This window comes from Panulirus ornatus, chromosome 38, assembly GCF_036320965.1.
Source record: "Panulirus ornatus isolate Po-2019 chromosome 38, ASM3632096v1, whole genome shotgun sequence".
Classification (NCBI taxonomy): Eukaryota; Metazoa; Arthropoda; class Malacostraca; order Decapoda; family Palinuridae; genus Panulirus; species Panulirus ornatus.
The window spans coordinates 14,573,324-14,594,716 of NC_092261.1; positions in this window are offsets into that span (position 1 = coordinate 14,573,324).

A 21,393-nucleotide genomic window follows, 5' to 3' on the forward strand; every position below is an offset into this window, starting at 1 on the left:
GCACGTTCCCATGCAACTCACGTTCCTCTGTGTTCCTCGACATACTGATGCTACAGTGTGAATCATAACAAACCCCCCCTACCCTCCCATCCCTTGCCCTCCAACCTCCTATCCTCGTTTTCTATGTCATTCTTTTTTCTTTTCTCCATCCAACTCACCTTTCAGAAAACGAGGCAAGTGACCCTTGGTCAGAGGGTGTGTGTGTGTGTGTGTGTGTGTGTGTGTGTGTGTGTCCGACTGAGCGCTCTCTTTTTTTTTGGCGGGGGAAGCTCGTAAAGTCGACGAGAGGAGAAACTATGAAAAATAGTCGGTAAAATATTTGAAATATTATCAAACGTTCGGCGTGAATGATCTTATTTAGGGGGGGATGGATTGATAACTGCGACGCATCGTATTTTCACTTTCGAACAAATATAAAGAAATTCAGACCACTGTCTCGCCATGCCAATACTGAGTCTCTCTCTCTCTCTCTCTCTCTCTCTCTCTCTCTCTCTCTCTCTCTCTCTCTCTCTCTCTACCGACCCTTTGTCTGACGGGACACTCTCTCTCTCTCTCTCTCTCTCTCTCTCTCTCTCTCTCTCTCTCTCTCTCTCTCTCTCTCTCTCTCCAATAGAAAAACCATTCACAGCTGATTTCACAGTTTCCAATCAAAAAGGAACTTTTGAGGAGAGAGCCATTTACCCCATCCCACCGATCAAAGCTACGGTCAGTCCATGGCCATGAAGAAGGCCATTTTACGCGTTGACAGTGTGTGTACGGATTTCAAGATCGTTCGACGGGTGGGTATAATATGACGGCGACAGCCTTTAATGACCCAGGCACAGTGTCTGCTGAAGTCTGTGGGGATCCTTCACCCACCTCCCAACAGCCCGGGGCTGAGCCCAGAGACTGCTGGGTTCAGCTCGGACTGTACGGGTTCAGCCAAAGAGCAAACGAGTCTCCCCAAGAAATCGGAAACGTGTGTGTGTGTGTGTGTGTGTGTGTGTGTGTGTGTGTGTGTGTGTGTGTGTGTGTGGTGTGTGTGTGTGTGTGTGTATCATGACTCACCTTCATTTTGCCGATAATCAGGTAAAAGTACAAGAAAATACCATGAGCAACGTTATAATCGACACGCCTCTGTATTTCATGAAATACAATATAAGCAACATCGTTAATTTCACGAAATCACCAGAGGGCAGTAAACCATGGAGAGTTCTGTGGGGCCTGGATGTGGAAAGGGAGCTGTGTTTTCGGTGCATTATTACATGACAGCTAGAGACTGAGTGTGAACGAATGGGGCCTTTGTTGTCTTTTCCTAGCGCTACCTCGCGCACATGAGGGGGGAGGGGGTTGTTATTCCATGTGTGGCGAGGTGACGATGGGAATGAATAAAGGCAGACAGTATGAATTATGTACATGGGTATATATGTATATGTCTGTGTGGGTATATATATGTATACATTGAGATGTATATGTATGTATATTTGTGGGTGTGGACGTGTATGCATATACATGTGTTTGTGGGTGGGTTGGGCCATTCTTTCGTCTGTTTCCTTGCGCTACCTCGCTAACGCGGGAGACAGCGACAAAGCAAAATAAAAAAAAAAAAATATATATATATATATATATATATATATATATATATATATATATATATATATATATAATTAACGTACGAGTTTTAGAGTCTGGATGATTTTCTGTTTCCAGTAATGCTTAAGAATCTTTCGTATATGTTTGTTATTTCCCGCGTGAGCCAGGCAGCGTTAATAACACATGACTGAGCCGGAGGTGAGGGAAAACCCCTCGCTTGGTTACCTCCCTTTGTCCCATGCTTTTGGCATGTCATATTAAAGGAGGGGAGGAATTCCTGCCCCACTACGTACCTACCTTTCCGCTACCTTCCCCTAATCCCCCAGGGATAATATCTTTTATTAAAGTTCATTAAATTATAGAGAGGGTTGAGCGACATGCATTAATATTCGGTGGTACAGAAATATAATAATCGTATCGCGTTCTTGAACGTGTCAAATATTCAGAGGATCAATGGGTTCGAGGACACTGTTATGGTGGACGATGACTGGAAACATGGTACAATGTGGGGAACGCTGCTGGTACCACCACCACCAATGGGTTCGAGGACACTGTTATGGTGGACGATGACTGGAAACATGGTACAATCTGGGGAACGCTGCTGGTACCACCACCACCAATGGTAGAATTCCTGCACCAATAACTTACACACACACACACACACACACAGGGGCCTCCATGGTGTAGTGGGTAGCGTTACTGGCTCGGGTTGAGCATGGACCGCACTGAATACGAATCATGGATAAGACAGCTGGCGCACAATCAACCTGGATGTTCATCCTCCCCTCACGGGGGGAGAGAGAGAAAGAGAGAGAGAGAGAGAGAGAGAGAGAGAGAGAGAGAGAGAGAGAGAGAGAGAGAGAGAGAGAGAGAGAGAAGGCTGGTCGAGAAATGAATGTCTGGCTAAGGCTAGGGTTTGTCTGTGTGTGTGTGTGTGTGTGTGTGTGTGTGTGTGTGTGTGTGTGTGTGTGTGTGTACACAGATAAGAGTAAGGACATGTGACAAATGAGTAAGGTTGAGAGACAGGGTAACATAGGTGAAAAACTCTCTCCCCGTAACACACAAATCTGATAAGACACACACACACACACACACACACACACACACACTTTATCATAAGTGTCAATTCATCATTCGGGTCATTCATGCACCATCGCATGCATATATACATACTTACAATAAACAACTTATAAACACTCCAACTTACCGGTACCCCAAAAACCACGAAGTCATGGACCCGGCCACAGATGCCTACCTGTGGAAGAAAACGTAACCATTAGTTACCATAAATTACTTTCATCTATATTTTTCATTGATAATCACCCCAGGACCAATTTCTAAGTTAGGCACAGGCTCCTACAGCCCACGGCTACGCTACTCCCAGTAGCAGGGAAATGTAGACTTCTTTTAAATGAGAAGTTCTTTGACAAGACTCTACCTCCAGTGATACAGGTGACTTTTTACTCACGGTGTAATCTCGAGGAGGCGGAGTCCGGTAATCTATCTATCTATCTATCTATCTATCTATCTATTTTATATATTTCATCCTTTCATACTTTTCGCCATTTCTCACATTAGCGAGGGAGCGTTAAGAACAGAGAACTTAGCCTTTGAGGGAATATCCTCACCTGGCCCCCTTCTCTGTTCCTTCTTTTGAAAAATTAAAGAAAAAAAACGAGAGGGGAGGATTTCCAGCCCCCCGCTCCATCCCCTTTTAGTCGCCCTCTACGACACGCAGGGAATACGTGGGAAGTATTCTTTCTCCCCTATCCCCAGGGATAATATATATATATATATATATATATATATATATATATATATATATATATATATATATATATATATATATATATATATATATATATTTTTTTTTTTTTTTTCATACTATTCGCCATTTCCTGCGATAGCGAGGTAGCGTTAAGAACAGAGGACTGGGCCTTTTTTGGAATATCCTCACCTGGCCCCCTCTGTTCCTTCTTTTGGAAAATTAAAAAAAAAAAAAAAAAAAGAGAGAGGGGAGGATTTCCAGCCCCCCGCTCCCATATATATATATATATATATATATATATATATATATATATATATATATATATATATATATATATATATACACCGTAGGAAGCGTTGCAACACCCAAGGTCCAGCTGAAATAGAGTGCTGTGGGTCAAACTGGCTCAGGCTACCCTGAAAAAAATAAATTCGTCTCCAAGTAAGTATGCCTAATAATACTCCATTTTCTGTTTCACGCACAAGTGTATATATAAAAAAAATCACATTTTCTGATGATTAACAACAGCAACAACTCTTTGGCAAACAAGGTAACGAGCGATTGAACCATTATATGAGAACGCACTTGAAATAGGTATGGGCAAGAGCGGGACACGCGTACTCGAGGGAAGTATCTACGAGAGAGAGAGAGAGAGAGAGAGAGAGAGAGAGAGAGAGAGAGAGAGAGAGAGAGAGAGAGAGAGAGAGAGTTAGCACAGTATGAGAAAATAGAACCCACCCTCCCCCTAGACTTGGCAACTTGGTCATCACAAAAAAATGTGAGCTGGCAGTCAACACAGGAGGGAGTTCCGCTCGCCCATGTTCAGCCGATGACATCCACGACATACCCAGCTCTCCTCACATGCCAACACTGGGGTGATATATATATATATATATATATATATATATATATATATATATATATATATATATATATATATATACACACACTTGGGGATAGGGGAGAAAGAATACTTCCCTTCCCACGTATTCCCTGCGTGTCGTAGAAGGCGACTAAAAGGGGAGGGAGCGCGGGAGCTGGAAATCCTCCCATCTCGGGTTTTTTTTTTTTTTTCAATTTTCCAAAAGAAGGAACAGAGAAGGGGGCCAGGTGAGGATATTCCCTCTAAAGCCCAGTCCTCTGTTCTTAACGCTACCTCGCCAATGCGGGAAATGGCGAATAGCATGAAATAAATAAATATATATATGATATAATATATTCGTTCTGTACTTACTCATTCTTTATGAATAGTTATTCCATCGGGGACAGACTACCATCGCCAGTGGCTTAACAAACCATAATATAGAAAAAAAAATAGTGTAGGGTACCAGAAAAATATATGAATATGGGCTGCACTTGGAATACAATTTAATTCATTTCCTTATCGAACGCCCTAACGTTCCTTTAACTTATTCATCTGCTTTTTGGCAGATCCTTAAATTCACCTCCGTTTCTTACGCTTCCCCCCCCTAATACTTTTGTTGAAAAGAATTCTTGCGTTCGATATCTCAACCCATTTACGTGCTACCTTAATTATTTACGATACCTCGCCCAAGCACGAGAACAGCCACCTGTTTGAAAACACTGGGCATAAAACATGGACTTTACGATGCCTTCTCAAATCTACAATGTCTCAACACCTCATATAACCTGACGTCTTACCTTGGGTGAGAACAAGTATCCATCACCAAGCACCACAACGTGTGCCCACTGAACCCCATCCATGACCTGAGCCTTCCACATAAAAAAAAAAAAAAGAATTGAATGTTTTTGTGTGGAGACCGACCACTCGAGGATGAGGCATTATGATGATGCCTCCTCCTCCTCCTCCTCCTCCTTCCCTCAGACAGCTTAAGCTGTGGTCTTCGCTTCCTTCTTGGGTCTCTCCCTCTCCCTGCAATCCTTCTTCTTGTAAGAATCAGGTCTACAGACACGAAGGCCTTATTCATTATTCCCTTCTCGTTACTAGTCTTCTTTCACCCGGAGATGGCTGTAATTGGATCATGTTTTGCCCAAGCCGTGGCGGTCAAAGATAACCCTTGAACATCAGCAAAAAAAATTATAGAATCAGCCAAAATTACTATAATGACTCTATGTTTCCTGAGACTGAAGTAACTATGGCAAGAAACATTCCACGGGTGCAGTTCCTCTGTGAAATGTACGGGAGGGCAAATGAACCGTCTTCACTGACCCCTTGCATTACGGGCGCCAGTGTGTGTCCACCACAGATGATGATATCTGAGAGATACTTTATATCCATGAACACGAGGGCAGCCCCAAAGTACCATGGTTTAACTAGCTGGCTAAGGTAGCCCCCCCAAGTACCATGGTTTAACTACCTAATGACAGTACTATTAACACCTGCGAACGATTACTTTAACCTCCCGAGTATTAAAAAGGAAACTACAAACACAGATATAGTTTGATATATATATATATACATATATATATATATATATATATATATATATATATATATATATATATATATATATATATAAACTTTATTACTCTATCAACTCCATGAGAAAATAACAATGAGAAATTTCAACGTCCCTCGTACCCGTAGTGCCAACATCACAGCGTTAAATACGATGATGAAAAGGGACCATGAAGTATCACGAGGCAACTTTTATTACGAGTGGCTAATTGCAGAATACAGCGATGCGCCGCTGCATAACGAGAGCTGAGAAGATTACACGCCATATTTTTGCATCGCCAGGCGGTCGCGAGAGTTAGTTCGCCCCTCCTCACGTCATGAGGTTACAAAACCCCGTGAAAATTACAGATCACTTTTTCTTTTCTTTAATCTATGTAAGCTTACTTTAGTATCCCCTCAAGTCGAACATTTTTTTTTCTTTTTTTTTATGTTAGGTGAGACAACACGGCCAGATGAGGCCCTAATCAAGGCCTAACCCACCCACATACACATGTCTACACATACATGTCCACACACACACATATACATACCTATACATTTCTACGTATACATACATACATGTACATGCACAGACATATAAATATATACACATATACATAATTCGTACCGGCTGCCTTTATTCATTCCCATCGCCACCCCGCCACACATGAAATGACACCCCCCTCCCTCCGCATGTGCGCGAGGTAGCGCTAGGAAAAGACAACAAAGGCCACATTCGTCCAATCTCAGTCTCTAGCTGTCATGTATAATGCACCGAAACCACAGCCCCCTTTCCACATCCAGGCCCCACAAAACTTTCCATGGTTTACCCCAGACGCTTCACACACACACACACACACACACACATTTACTTTATCGACCAACCCCTAGGGGTTGATGAACAGCTGGATTGACTGTGGACTGACTGCCGTATCCAGGATTCGAACCTATACACTCGACAGTGGGCAAGGAGGTCCCGTTAGCGCGTCACGGTCGGGAACGCTAACCGTTACACCACGTCCCTTAAAATCTCTCTTACGGACAGCTGGACACTGAGCTCAAAGACAGGACAGTTCCCGTCTAATTCGGAAGGTCCTGTCACTCTACCGAACCTAGCGGGAACTCGACCCAACGACCGAGTTCCTGAAGGAGTAAATTCATTACTTACATTGCGTCGCTCGACACACGTCCATCACTCATAAGTGAACCGACTTTTCAGGTACTTATGCAAGTAATAAGTGAACCGACTTTTCTGGTACTTATTCAAGTTATAAGTGAACCGACTTTTCTGGTACTTATTCAAGTTATAAGTGAACCAACTTTTCAGGTACTTATTTAAGTTATAAGTGAACCGACTTTTCTGGTACTTATCCAAGTTATAAGTGAACCGACTTTTCTGGTACTTATTCAAGTAATAAGTGAACCAACTTTTCAGGTACTTATTCAAGTTATAAGTGAACCGACTTTTCTGGTACTTATTCAAGTTATAAGTGAACCGACTTTTCAGGTACTTATACAAGTTATAAGTGAACAGACCTTCAGGTACTTATTCACTTCTTCCAAACTTTTCCGGTAACAACACTACATTCAGGTGCTGGATACACACTTGCATTTACGCAACAATATTCACACCAGTATTGATCACCAAACACAATACACTGTAGTAATTTTGCATATTTCTCGACAAATTGTTATATTCAAAATTGTTGCTTTCTTTTTTTTTCTTATATATACATCATTTCAAAGCCCATGAATTATGACTCAGTCCTGGCAGAGGAGTGACGTATGAGTAAAGCCATGAGTGACGGTGTTCAGTGCTGGAACAAATGAATATTCCCAAAGCATAGATGACCTAACCTAACCCCACACTGGACAGGATGTACCAGTCAGTTATATATATATATATATATATATATATATATATATATATATATATATATATATATATATATCTTTCTTTCATACTATTCGCCATTTCCCGTGTTAGCGAGGTCGCGTTAAGAACAGAGGACTGAGCCTTTGAGGAAATATCCTCATCTGGCCCCCTTCTCTGTCCCTTCGTTTTGGAAAATTAAAAAAACGGGAGGGGAGGATTTCCAGCCCCCCGCTCCCTCCCCTTTTAGTCGCCTTCTACGACACGCAGGGAATACGTGGGAAGTATTCTTTCTCCCCTATCCCCAGGGATAAACACAGACACAGTTACGCCCACGATGAACACAGACACAGTTACGCCCACGATGAACACAGACACAGATACGCCCACGATGAACACAGACACAGTTACGCCCACGATGAACACAGGCACAGTTACGCCCACGATGAACACAGGCACAGTTACGCCCACGATGAACACAGGCACAGTTACGCCCACGATGAACACAGGCACAGTTACGCCCACGATGAACACAGACACAGTTACGCCCACGATGAACACAGACACAGTTACGCCCACGATGAACACAGGCACAGTTACGCCCACGATGAACACAGGCACAGTTACGCCCACGATGAACACAGACACAGTTACGCCCACGATGAACACAGACACAGTTACGCCCACGATGAACACAGGCACAGTTACGCCCACGATGAACACAGGCACAGTTACGCCCACGATGAACACAGACACAGTTACGCCCACGATGAACACAGACACAGTTACGCCCACGATGAACACAGGCACAGTTACGCCCACGATGAACACAGGCACAGTTACGCCCACGATGAACACAGACACAGTTACGCCCACGATGAACACAGACACAGTTACGCCCACGATGAACACAGGCACAGTTACGCCCACGATGAACACAGGCACAGTTACGCCCACGATGAACACAGACACAGTTACGCCCACGATGAACACAGTTACGCCCACGATGAACACAGGCACAGTTACGCCCACGATGAACACAGGCACAGTTACGCCCACGATGAACACAGACACAGTTACGCCCACGATGAACACAGACACAGTTACGCCCACGATGAACACAGACACAGTTACGCCTACGATGAACACAGACACAGTTACGCCCACGATGAACACAGACACAGTTGCGCCCACCATGAACACAGACACAGTTACGCCCACGATGAACACAGGCACAGTTACGCCCACGATGAACACAGACACAGTTACTCCCACCATGAACACAGACACAGTTACTCCCACCATGAACAAAGACACTGTGCAAATCTTGCCGCTCGCTCACTTTGCCTCCAGTCTATCCCCCCTCTTTCCCCATGTGACCTCCAATGAGGAGGAGCCCTTCGCCAAGAGCCGTGAGGCACTTAGTCTAATTGCCCCAATCACTCTTACCTTTAACTGCATAGTCAACCTTTCGCCACGACGTGCCACCAACTCTCTCTCTCTCTCTCTCTCTCTCTCTCTCTCTCTCTCTCTCTCTCTCTCTCTCTCTCTCTCTCTCTCTCTCTCTCAATTCGTTTCTTTCACTATTTCTTTTTTTCCACGTTTCACACATTTTCTTTTTTTCTTTTTTATAAATGGTCTGCCGTATTTGGATATTTTTCGATGCAGTTCATCTTCTTTTCGATCGCGTCAGCTATGTACGTCAGCATATCGAGAGACTGGCTGGTCCGTTAACCAGAATCAGGTCAAACAGTAGCCACCACGCGTGACCCAGTCACTCGGTAAGAGCAATTTCAGGTCGAAGAGGTCATTTTCAGGTCAAGAGGTCTAATTTCAGGTCAAGGGGTCATTTACTGATGGATGTCATTCGTAATGTGTCAGTCAGTCAGTTTCAGCCATGCAGTTAATCAGTTCGTTCGTTCCTCCACTTAATCAGTTCGTTCGTTCGTTCGTTCGTCCACTTAATCAGTTCGTTCGTTCGTTCGTCTACTTAATCAGTTCGTTCGTTCGTTCGTTCATCCGTCCAGTCAATCAGTTCGTTCGTTCGTTCGTCCAGTCAATCAGTTCGTTCGGTCGTTCGTTCGTCCATTTAATCAGTTCGTTCGTTCGTTCGTCACTTACGTCCTCATCCGGGCAATCATTCCGTTTTCGTTTCAAGACGGATGTGTAACCAGTCAACCAACTGGTTCAACCAACACGACCAGTACGACCAGTCAATGGCCCTGACCCAAGTGACTGTGTTGCATCTACATATATGACCCCAGTACCTGCGTCACACCCACGCAGTTGGCCCCAGTACCCGCGTCACACCCACGCAGTTGGCCCCAGTACCCGCGTCACACCCACGCAGTTGGCCCCAGTACCCGCGTCACACCCACGCAGTTGGCCCCAGTACCCGCGTCACACCCACGCAGTTGGCCCCAGTACCCGCGTCACACCCACGCAGTTGGCCCCAGTACCCGCGTCACACCCACGCAGTTGGCCCCAGTACCCGCGTCACACCCACGCAGTTGGCCCCAGTACCCGCGTCACACCCACGCACTTGGCCCCAGTACCCGCGTCACACCCACGCACTTGGCCCCAGTACCCGCGTCACACCCACGCACTTGGCCCCAGTACCCGCGTCACACCCACGCACTTGGCCCCAGTACCCGCGTCACACCCACGCAGTTGGCCCCAGTATCAACAAACCCACCTTAAACTTCCGTGCAAAAGTTCGTGTGTCCATCGGCCAAAATCGCACAGGAAAGACCAAAGGATAAAAATATATCTAAATATTACAGGATCAGGAGAGCAAATATATTTATGCACCCCCCCCCCCCCCCGAAAAAAAAAAAGAAAATGTAATCACAGCGTAAAAATTAGACTTTTAAATAACGGCATAATTTTCGAGCGTCCAGCGTGGCCTGTGTCGACCCAGGGCCATCTATGTGGTCTGCTGGGGGAATGCTACATAGCCAATGTCCAGATACAGGAACATCATGACCAGTTTCACTTGAAAATCTACTGAAGGAGAGAAAAAGAAAATCACATTTGCTAAACTTTTCATCCGTACAGTAACACGAAAGATACTACGACTAGATACTATTACTACCACTAATACTACTACTACTACTACTACTACTACTACTAATAATAATAATAATAATAATAATAATAATAATAATAATACCAATAATAATAATAATAATAATAATAATAATAATAATAATAATAATAATAACAATAATAATATTAATAATAATAATAATAATAATAATAATAATAATAATAATAATAATAATAATAATAATAATAATAATAACAATAATATTAATAATAATAATAATAATAATAATAATAACAATAATATTAATAATAATAATAATAATAATAATAATAATAATAATAATAATAATAATAATAATAATAACAATAATAATAATAATTAAAATAATAATAATAATAATAATAATAATAATAATAATAATAATAATAATAATAATGATGATGATCATGATGATGATGATGATGATGATGATAATAATAATAATAATAATAATAATAATAATAACAACAATAATAACAACAACAATGACGAATGTACTAAGAGGACCTTATCATCAACTCCATGAGGTCAGCACCTGCCTCACCACCACACCACCACCTCACTGCCCTACTAACGCTCCTGCTCTTGACTATATTCCCTACAGGACGTCCACGTCCCTCCTCCCAGACACTCACCTCACACGATCCGCCAGGGACCACACGATCTTGTGCCGACACAACGAAACGTGAGATGACCCACAGGAAAAATCCAAGCACAGGCGAGATATATATATATACACACACACAAGTATAGTGCATAAGAACATACAAATATCCAATAGCCAGGCTCGAACCCGGGACCTTATAAGTGGTAGGCGGGAGCGCTACCCAGAGGCTATGATCGCCCCTAATAGGGAAATGATGCGAGACGGACGGTATTCGCTTACTTAGTATTCGAATAGTCGTGTTGCCCAGTCTCGTCACCTTGTAAATGTGCATCATGTCTTTATTCCAACGTAGAAATGCACACACACACACACACACACACACACACACACACACACACACACACACACACACGTGTGTTTGTTTGTGTGTGCGCGCTTGACTCCCAACACCCCAGCTCTTTCTCCCCAGTGAATGATTTCTCACAATCACATAAGCACCTCTGACTCCTATTTCCCCCCCACGCACTCCTTTAATATCTTAATCATCACCCCTCCTTTATTATCCCATTTTATGAATTACGCCCCCCTTTATTATCACATATAATAAGCCGAGTCCCCCTTTATTATCCTCTTTTTCCTCCCGTATCCCGTCTGGCGTCTCCCCTCTTCCAGGTTGTAATATCAATTACTTGTCCTTTCCTCTTTTCCCTTCTTACCGCGCTCGCCTGCACCTCCCTCGACCTATCCTTCATAGCCAGGCCGGCTAATGCCTCCTGCTTCTACATAATGGCACAGCGTCAGTGGGATATGCTCCCCGCTACGTGGTTCATAACTCCTCGAAAGAATAAGGAGGTACGACATCTTTGGGTGCGAAAGGACGAAAGCTCCGTGTACCAAAGTGCGACACCTTTGAGTGCGAAAGTAAAACATCTTTGCGTGGCAGGGTAAGTACATCTTTAAGTGCGAAAGGACACCTCTGACTGCGGAACTATGACACCTTTGAGTGCAAAAATACGACATCTTCAGACACGAACGTACGACCCTTGAGCACGAAGGAACGACCCTTGGGGTACTACGGCCTGATATCTGATCTCCATACAAACTTCCCCCCGACACACCAACAGACAACTCCTCACATACCACCATACACCGTATGTACACACTACACACCCAATAAAATATACCTTCTCAAAGATACACCCAATACAACTTACCCATCCTCACACACCCAATACAAAATGCCCTCCCCCACACACCCAATACAACATACCTTCCCCAAACATCCAATACAACACACGCCCTTCCCCACACAATGAATACAACATACACATCTAATACAACTTACTCTTCCCCATACAAACAATACAATACATCTACTCCCATACATCAAATACAAAATACCCTCCACCCATACACCTAATACAACATATCCTCCTACACACACACACACACACACACACAGTACAATACACCCTCTCCCACACACCCACTACAACGTAGCCTCTCCCCCAACACCCACTACACCTTACCCTCCGCTACACTCACATCCGATCGTAATGTGAAGCCCCCGTGCATCGCCCGTCACCTGAGCCTCGCTTTCCCGACCGTTCGTCCGCTGGCAACCTTCTACTACCACTATACACTGGATGGTCTTCATCCAGTCACCACCACAGCCCCTTTCCCTTCACTTCTCTACAACTCGTTGTTCAGCCAATTTTTTTTTTCTCTGCTTGATCGCCCTTTCCGGCGTTAGTGAGGTAGCGCTAAAAGCATACGAAGAAAAGGCCACATCTGCTCGCATCCATTCTCTAGCTGTCATGTGTAATGCACCGAAACTGGGGCTCCCTATCTACAGCCTCTTACTTCGCTTATTCCCATTTTCTTCACCACTTACTCTACCTTCTACGTGAATTCACTCCCTTCCTCCAACATGCGCTCACACCCTTCCTCCAACATGTATTGACTCCCTTCCTCAAATATGTATTTACTCCCTTCCTACAACATGTAGTCACTCTCTTCCTCCAACATGTAGTCACTGTCTTCCTCCAACATGTAGTCACTCTCTTCCTCCAACATGTAGTCACTCTCTTCCTCCAACATGTAGTCACTCTCTTCCTCCAACATGTAGTCACTGTCTTCCTCCAACATGTAGTCACTGTCTTCCTCCAACATGTTGATAATCTCTTCCTCCAACATGTAGTCACTCTCTTCCTCCAACATCTCTTCCTCCCAACAGTAAGTGACTCCCTTCCTCCAACAGTAAGTTACTTCCTTCCTCCAACATGCAGTGACTAGCTTCCTCCAACATGTATTCATGGCCACCACCTGCTTCAGGCTGCAGCTGATGAAAAAAAAGAGAGGGGCAGAGCCATCTTGTGTCCCCCAGCATGTAACCTCGTCCTAGACCATCATCCACTCTTGTTACTTGGCTTTTCCATGTTCTGTCTTCCAGCAAGTAACCTCTACAAAGACCAGCACGTCCTCTGTTACTTGGCCCTCCCCATGTAATGTCCTCCAGCATTTAACCTCGTCATAGACCATCAGGTCTGCTGTTAACTCGGCCTTCTTGCCATGTTCCTTCCTGTCTTCGAGCAGACAACCCGGTCATAGACCAACCAGCAGCCACTACTATATCCCTAGCCATAAGATCGCTCACGGTGCCCCCAACCAGCCTGGCCAGCAGCAGCCCCCTACCACCTCCGCCAGATGATCACTCGTGGCGCCCCTCGTACCCTACCTAGCTACTCACGGGGCCCCTCCAGTTTGCCCGGTCAGGAGCCGCCACCACCACCCATGCCCCAAGAGTGTGTGACCTCACCGGCAAGTCCTTCCAGCAGAAATCCCCCGGCCACCATGCGAAGACCGGGCAGCCGGAGGTGCAAAGCTCGAGAGCCAATCTGTCTCGGTGCCACGATAAGATTGCGTTGTCCCAGCCATTTGCCGGAGGAGGAGAAGGAGGAGGAGGAGGGTGGATCATGTATCTCGCAATGAAGGCCACAGCGGCTCCCGCGCCAGAAGTTTCCCCCCCTCAGCTCTTGCAGGTGAACGACACAGATGGATCGGCCAGCTTGTATCAGAGGACACCATCCTTTCTATCTATCACCTGTATATCTATCACCCTTGCCCGTCTTTAACTCCTTTCCCATTTGCATACTTCCAGGGGCCTGTCTTGAAGGTGGTGAGGGCGACGTACTTCAAGTGTCTTCCAGGTCACATTATTGACCAGCGTGTCCAAAATTAGGCCTCAAAAACTGCTTATATATATATATATATATATATATATATATATATATATATATATATATATATATACCTCATCTCATACCTGCTTGCAAGCACTTAAAAAAAGAAGCACCAAATGCGAAATCTTTCAAGCAACAAGACACCTTGTGCGTGTACTCACAAGCAATGAGAAAACAATACATTGATTCGAAGCAGATTCGAAGCGCTCATTTATATTTTCCCCTCTGTGTCTGAATTCCCTTCCCAAATGCATAGCTTGTAACTGGCTTGTAACTGTTCCTAAGCAGTCATTCATACGTGCCGGAAACCGTTTTCAAAGGAAGGGTTTACAGTCAGCAAAAATGAATTGCAATTGTAAAGCGTTCTCCACACGCATTCTTGCTATACATGACCATTATCATACGCACTCCTATAGTGAATCGTTATCATACGCATTCCTCCTAACCAGGACCGTCATCATACGCATTCGAGTCATACGCACTCTTGCTATACAGAACTATTATCGTACGCACTCCTATAGTCAACCATTATCATACGCATGCCCGCTATACAGAACCATTATCATACCCGTTCGTATCACACGCACTCCTGCTATACATGACCGTCATCGTACGCACTCCTGCTATACAAGACCATCATTATACGCACTCCCGCTATACAGGAACATATCATGCACATTCCTGCTATACGGTGCCGTTAATGAATGTCATTATCTAAGCCTTATTATACGTTAGGAACAATTAGTGGCCCAGTTTACAACGAGAGGGAAGTCAGCCACTGGCATGCTAACGAATACAGTGATTAAATGAGGGATTAATTGATCTAATTTTCCTCCACTCCCTCTCCCTCCCCACAACCATGTTGATCGTCTCCTGGAGCAGCGATGGAGCAAAACCAAGTTTACTTGGTAGCCATGATGGAAGCACAGGACAGGAGGCTCACTTGGTAGCCATGATGGAGCACAGGGCAGGAGGCTCACTTGGTAGCCATGATGGAGCACAGGGCAGGAGGCTCACTTGGTAGCCATGATGGAAGCACAGGACAGGAGGCTCACTTGGTAGCCATGATGGAGCACAGGACTGAAGGCTCACTTGGTAGCCATGATGGAAGCAGAGGACAGGAGGCTCACTTGGTAGCCATGATGGAAGCACAGGACTGGAGGCTCACTTGGTAGCCATGATGGAGCACAGGACAGGAGGCTCACTTGGCAACCATAATGGAGTACAGGACAGGAGGCTCACTTGGTAGCCATGATGGAAGCACAGGACAGGAGGCTCACTTGGTAGCCATGATGGAGCACAGGACAGGAGGCTCACTTGGTAGCCATGATGGAGCACAGGACTGGAGGCTCACTTGGTAGCCATGATGGAGCAACAGACAGGAAGCTCACTTAGTAGCCATGATGGAGCACAGGACAGAAGCTCACTTGGTAGCCTTAATGGAGCACAGGACAGGAGGCTCACTTGGTAGCCTTAATGGAGCACAGGACAGGAGGCTCACTTGGTAGCCATGATGGAGCACAGGACAGGAGGCTCACTTGGTAGCCATGATGGAGCACAGGACAGGAGGCTCACTTGGTAGCCATGATGGAGCACAGGACAGGAGGCTCACTTGGTAGCCATGATGGAGCACAGAACAGGAGACTCACTCGGTAGCCATGATGGAGCACAGGACGGAGGCTCACATGGCAGCCATGATGGAGGTGTACATGACCCCTAGCCTGGGTACACCCACCCTGCCTCTCCTGACCAATCACTTGGTCGTGTTCTCAAACTCTCTCCAGCCAACCAATCACGCTCCTACGCCAGTCTGCCCGACCCTTCCCCCTGAACCAATGACAACACCGAACGGAAACTCCAAAAAATTTTTGACTGGTCAACAGAACGCAATGATACCGTACCATCATCAAATTCCAATACGTAAATAATTTACAGCCAACATTTACCGTCTCTATGATCAGAAAACGGCTAAAAATAATGAAACTTACGTTCTTAAACACTTGGCTGTTCGATATATTCATAATATCTACGAACACTTCATATTCTTCATATATATATATATATATATATATATATATATATATATATATATATATATATATATATATATATATATATATATATATATATATATATATTATCCATGGGGATAGGGGAGAAAGAATACTTCCCACGTATTCCCTGCGTGTCGTACAAGGCGACTAAAAGGGGAGGTAGCGGGGGGCTGGAAATCCTCCCCTCTCGTTTTCTTTTTTTTTTCTAATTTTCCAAAAGAAGGAACAGAGAAGGGGGCCAGGTGAGGATATTTCAAAAAAGGCCCAGTCCTCTGTTCTTAACGCTACCTCGCTAACGCGGGAAATGGCGAATAGTTTGAAAGAAATATATATATATATATATATATATATATATATATATATATATATATATATATATATATATATATACGTAAAAAGTCAACTATTATATACTGATGATTCCGTGTTAGTGGTGGGCCAGTTACATCTTCCCAATGGCCTTCGTGTGGGGTGCAGGCAGGCACACATCACCTCATACTGCCTCCCCCAGCCACCGCCCAGAGAACACAGCCAGCCCGGTGCAACACTAATGGCCGGGGCAAAACATGGAACACACTCCCTCACTTGCGGGCGCGGGAAACTTTCCGCTCGTCAATAATATTGGTCACCTCATGCCTGCTACGTACCCCAGGATGTTCTAAAGCGATACCAGTGGCCGTACTGGGGTTAATATAATACACTACGTATCCTAGGAAGAGAGGAAAGTGATTGGTTCTCAGTGAATGTAGGTTTGCGGCAGGGGTGTGTGATGTCTCCATGGTTGTTTAATTTGTTTATGGATGGGGTTGTTAGGGAGGTAAATGCAAGAGTCTTGGAAAGAGGGGCAAGTATGAAGTCTGTTGGGGATGAGAGAGCTTGGGAAGTGAGTCAGTTGTTGTTCGCTGATGATACAGCGCTGGTGGCGGATTCATGTGAGAAACTGCAGAAGCTGGTGACGGAGTTTGGTAAAGTGTGTGGAAGAAGAAAGTTAAGAGTAAATGTGAATAAGAGCAAGGTTATTAGGTACAGTAGGGTTGAGGGTCAAGTCAATTGGGAGGTGAGTTTGAATGGAGAAAAACTGGAGGAAGTGAAGTGTTTTAGATATCTGGGAGTGGATCTGTCAGCGGATGGAACCATGGAAGCGGAAGTGGATCATAGGGTGGGGGAGGGGGCGAAAATTTTGGGAGCCTTGAAAAATGTGTGGAAGTCGAGAACATTATCCCGGAAAGCAAAAATGGGTATGTTTGAAGGAATAGTAGTTCCAACAATGTTGTATGGTTGCGAGGCGTGGGCTATGGATAGAGTTGTGCGCAGGAGGATGGATGTGCTGGAAATGAGATGTTTGAGGACAATGTGTGGTGTGAGGTGGTTTGATCGAGTAAGTAACGTAAGGGTGAGAGAGATGTGTGGAAATAAAAAGAGCGTGGTTGAGAGAGCAGAAGAGGGTGTTTTGAAATGGTTTGGGCACATGGAGAGAATGAGTGAGGAAAGATTGACCAAGAGGATATATGTGTCGGAGGTGGAGGGAACGAGGAGAAGAGGGAGACCAAATTGGAGGTGGAAAGATGGAGTGAAGAGGAGTTTGTGTGATCGGGGCCTGAACATGCAGGAGGGTGAAAGGAGGGCAAGGAATAGAGTGAATTGGAGCGATGTGGTATACAGGGGTTGACGTGCTGTCAGTGGATTGAATCAAGGCATGTGAAGCGTCCGGGGTAAACCATGGAAAGCTGTGTAGGTATGTATATTTGCGTGTGTGGACGTGTGTATGTACATGTGTATGGGGAGGGTTGGGCCATTTCTTTCGTCTGTTTCCTTGCGCTACCTCGCAAACGCGGGAGACAGCGACAAAGTATAAAAAAAAAAAAAAAAAAAAAAAAAAAACGTATCCTAGGATGTTCTAAAGCTACACCAGTAGCCGTACTGGGGTTAATATAATACACTACGTATCCCAGGATGTTCTAAGGCTACACCAGTGGCTGTACTGAGAATAAAGTAGAGCACTACGCATCCCAGGATGTTCTGAGGCTACACCAGTGGCTGTACTGAGAATAAAGTAGAGCACTACGCATCCCAGGATGTTCTGAGGCTACACCAGTGGTCGTAATGGGAAAAAAAAAAAATTATAAACTCCTTCTCCCAAGACGTCCTGGGACTAATAAACTCTTCGTCTTGTCTTCATATGACCGGGACGAACCACTTGTCTCTCTCCTTATCTCTGATGGATCATTAAGCCTTAGCCACCCTGAAAGACGAGAGTCTTACAATAATATCATCATAAGACATCCTTATGAACATACTCCTCAAGTCAGGTAATCAAACATTATTTCGTTAACTGCTGAAGCTTCGTAGTGTAGCGGGATTAGCTAGCGTTGCTGACCATGATGCACTCACGGGCCTCCCGGAGTCGAGTCCGCGCTGGTTCGAATCATGGTCGTGGCTGGTGGTCCCTAGTTAACCCAGCTGTTCATCCATCCCTATATCTATCTATCTATATATATATATATATATATATAGATAGATAGATAGATAGATAGATAGATAGATAGATAGATAGACAGATAGATAGATAGACAGACGGATAGGCAGATAGATAGACAGATAGATGGATAGATACAGGTATAATATGAAATACAGCGTTAACAACATATGGCCTTGATTAAGGCATTCATTGGTTTGTGCCGTTTCTACTAACATCATATATATATATATATATATATATATATATATATATATATATATATATATATTCTTTTTTTTTTCTTCATACTATTCGCCATTTCCCGCGATAACGAGGTAGCGTTAAGAACAGAGGACTGGGCCTTTGAGGGAATATCCTCACCTGGCCCCCTTCTCTGTTCCTTCTTTTGGAAAATTAAAAAAAAAAAAAAAAACGAGAGGGGAGGATTTCCAGCCCCCCGCTCCCTTCCCTTTTAGTCGCCTTCTACGACACGCAGGGAATACGTGGGAAGTATTCTTTCTCCCCTATCCCCAGAGATAATATATATATATATATATATATATATATATATATATATATATATATATACACTGCCCTACTTATCTTCAAAGGAATACCACATTTGCCCCGAGCGTAACTTCTAAGCGTTACGCACCACTGTGGATCACATCATCCTCACAACATTACCGACGCCTAACTTACAACCTCAAACCTTCATGCGACTTAACGTAAGATAATGTTCCTGAAAAAGTTCTTTGCGGTTTTGCGAAATCGCGTCTCTCTCTCTCTCTCTCTCTCTCTCTCTCTCTCTCTCTCTCTCTCTCTCTCTCTCTCTCTCTCTCTCTCTTCCTTCATCACACTGCCAGAGGAGAGGAGGTGGGTGCCCAGTGCACTCAAGGGCAGGTGGTGAGGTCCGTACAAGTGCTCAGTGCACTCAAGGTCCGGCATATGAAACACCATCTCAAAGGGCTCTTTCGACAAGGCGAATCACACCGGTCATACAGATATACCTGATGACCAATTTCTAATCTGATATCTATCAGAATTCTAATAAAGAAAACCAACTTGTCATGCCCATCACGGAGGCTACGGGATACTGGTGGTATACTCAAGTGCTGGCGAGTCTACTACCAACCCAACGCGCCACATCTTAAGTCGGGGGTAATGGAGTCGTCTTTTATCACACACTGAAATCACGCGTAGAGTTTACCACGGTGCTCTGAAACCCCATTCATCAACCAGAGCCGGATGCTTCTACCTCAGCGTATCTTTCCTCATTTAAAACCATTTCCACACACAGCACACACACACACACACACACACACACACACACACACACACACACACACACACACACAGGGAAAGATACTGGGGAAAAATCAGTGAATGACCCCTGTCAAGCAACTCCATAAGGGGGGGGTCAAAGTTGGGGGAAAAGGAGAGACATCCTCCGGACTAAGGCTTAGCCTCTTTAATATACCTTCCACGTCGGCTTCCCATCCTTCCTTGAATGTATACTGCGGCTCAGAGGCCCTGCAGGCCACTTCCATAGATCGCCGCTTTGAACTGAAGGTCTCGAACAGATAAATATTTTCGTTTACAGATAGGCAGGTTTCCCCGACGTTCGTCCGTCAAAAAGAAAGTCAAACTCCTGTTTACCTGACTGAAAAGAAAAAGCAAGAATCCATCCATAGTTTTAAGAAAAGGACGCCTGTCTAGTCTAACCCAAGGAATATGACACTTCGAAGATATGAAAGATGAAGGAGTAGTCATTGACTATTTAGGTGACTGATCACATGCAGAGCGAAAGAGTACGAGGTCTTTGAATCATCCTTAACACCTGAAGAAGGTGTTCAAGATCATCATTTAGCGAGTGGATGTAGTTTGATACTTCGAGGCCTTGAGAACCCCTGGCCGCGGTCACGCCTTGAAGTCCAAACAGCCAAACCGACCAAAACCCCCTGACGACACACGTAAAAAGCTAGGAAGTATCTGGAAGACAAATCTTCTTCGACAACCTCCCGCAGACCAGCACGCGAAGTGGGATACGCCACCGTGAGACCCATCGGTTCTGCATACTGTTTAGGAGCCAATGGGAACAACAGTTGTGATTTTTCTTTTCTTTTTTTTCTGCTCGTGAATAAAACATCGAAGTTCCAACTTTGTTTCTCTATAACTCAGAAAACAAATCAGACCTCCGTCTTAGAGTCACTGAGACGAAAGAATACCAACATAAGGCGGATCGAACTCTATCTTAAAAAGCTCTGCAACTTCCTTCTAACCCCCTCAAACTTTGTTTTTGAGGACAACTC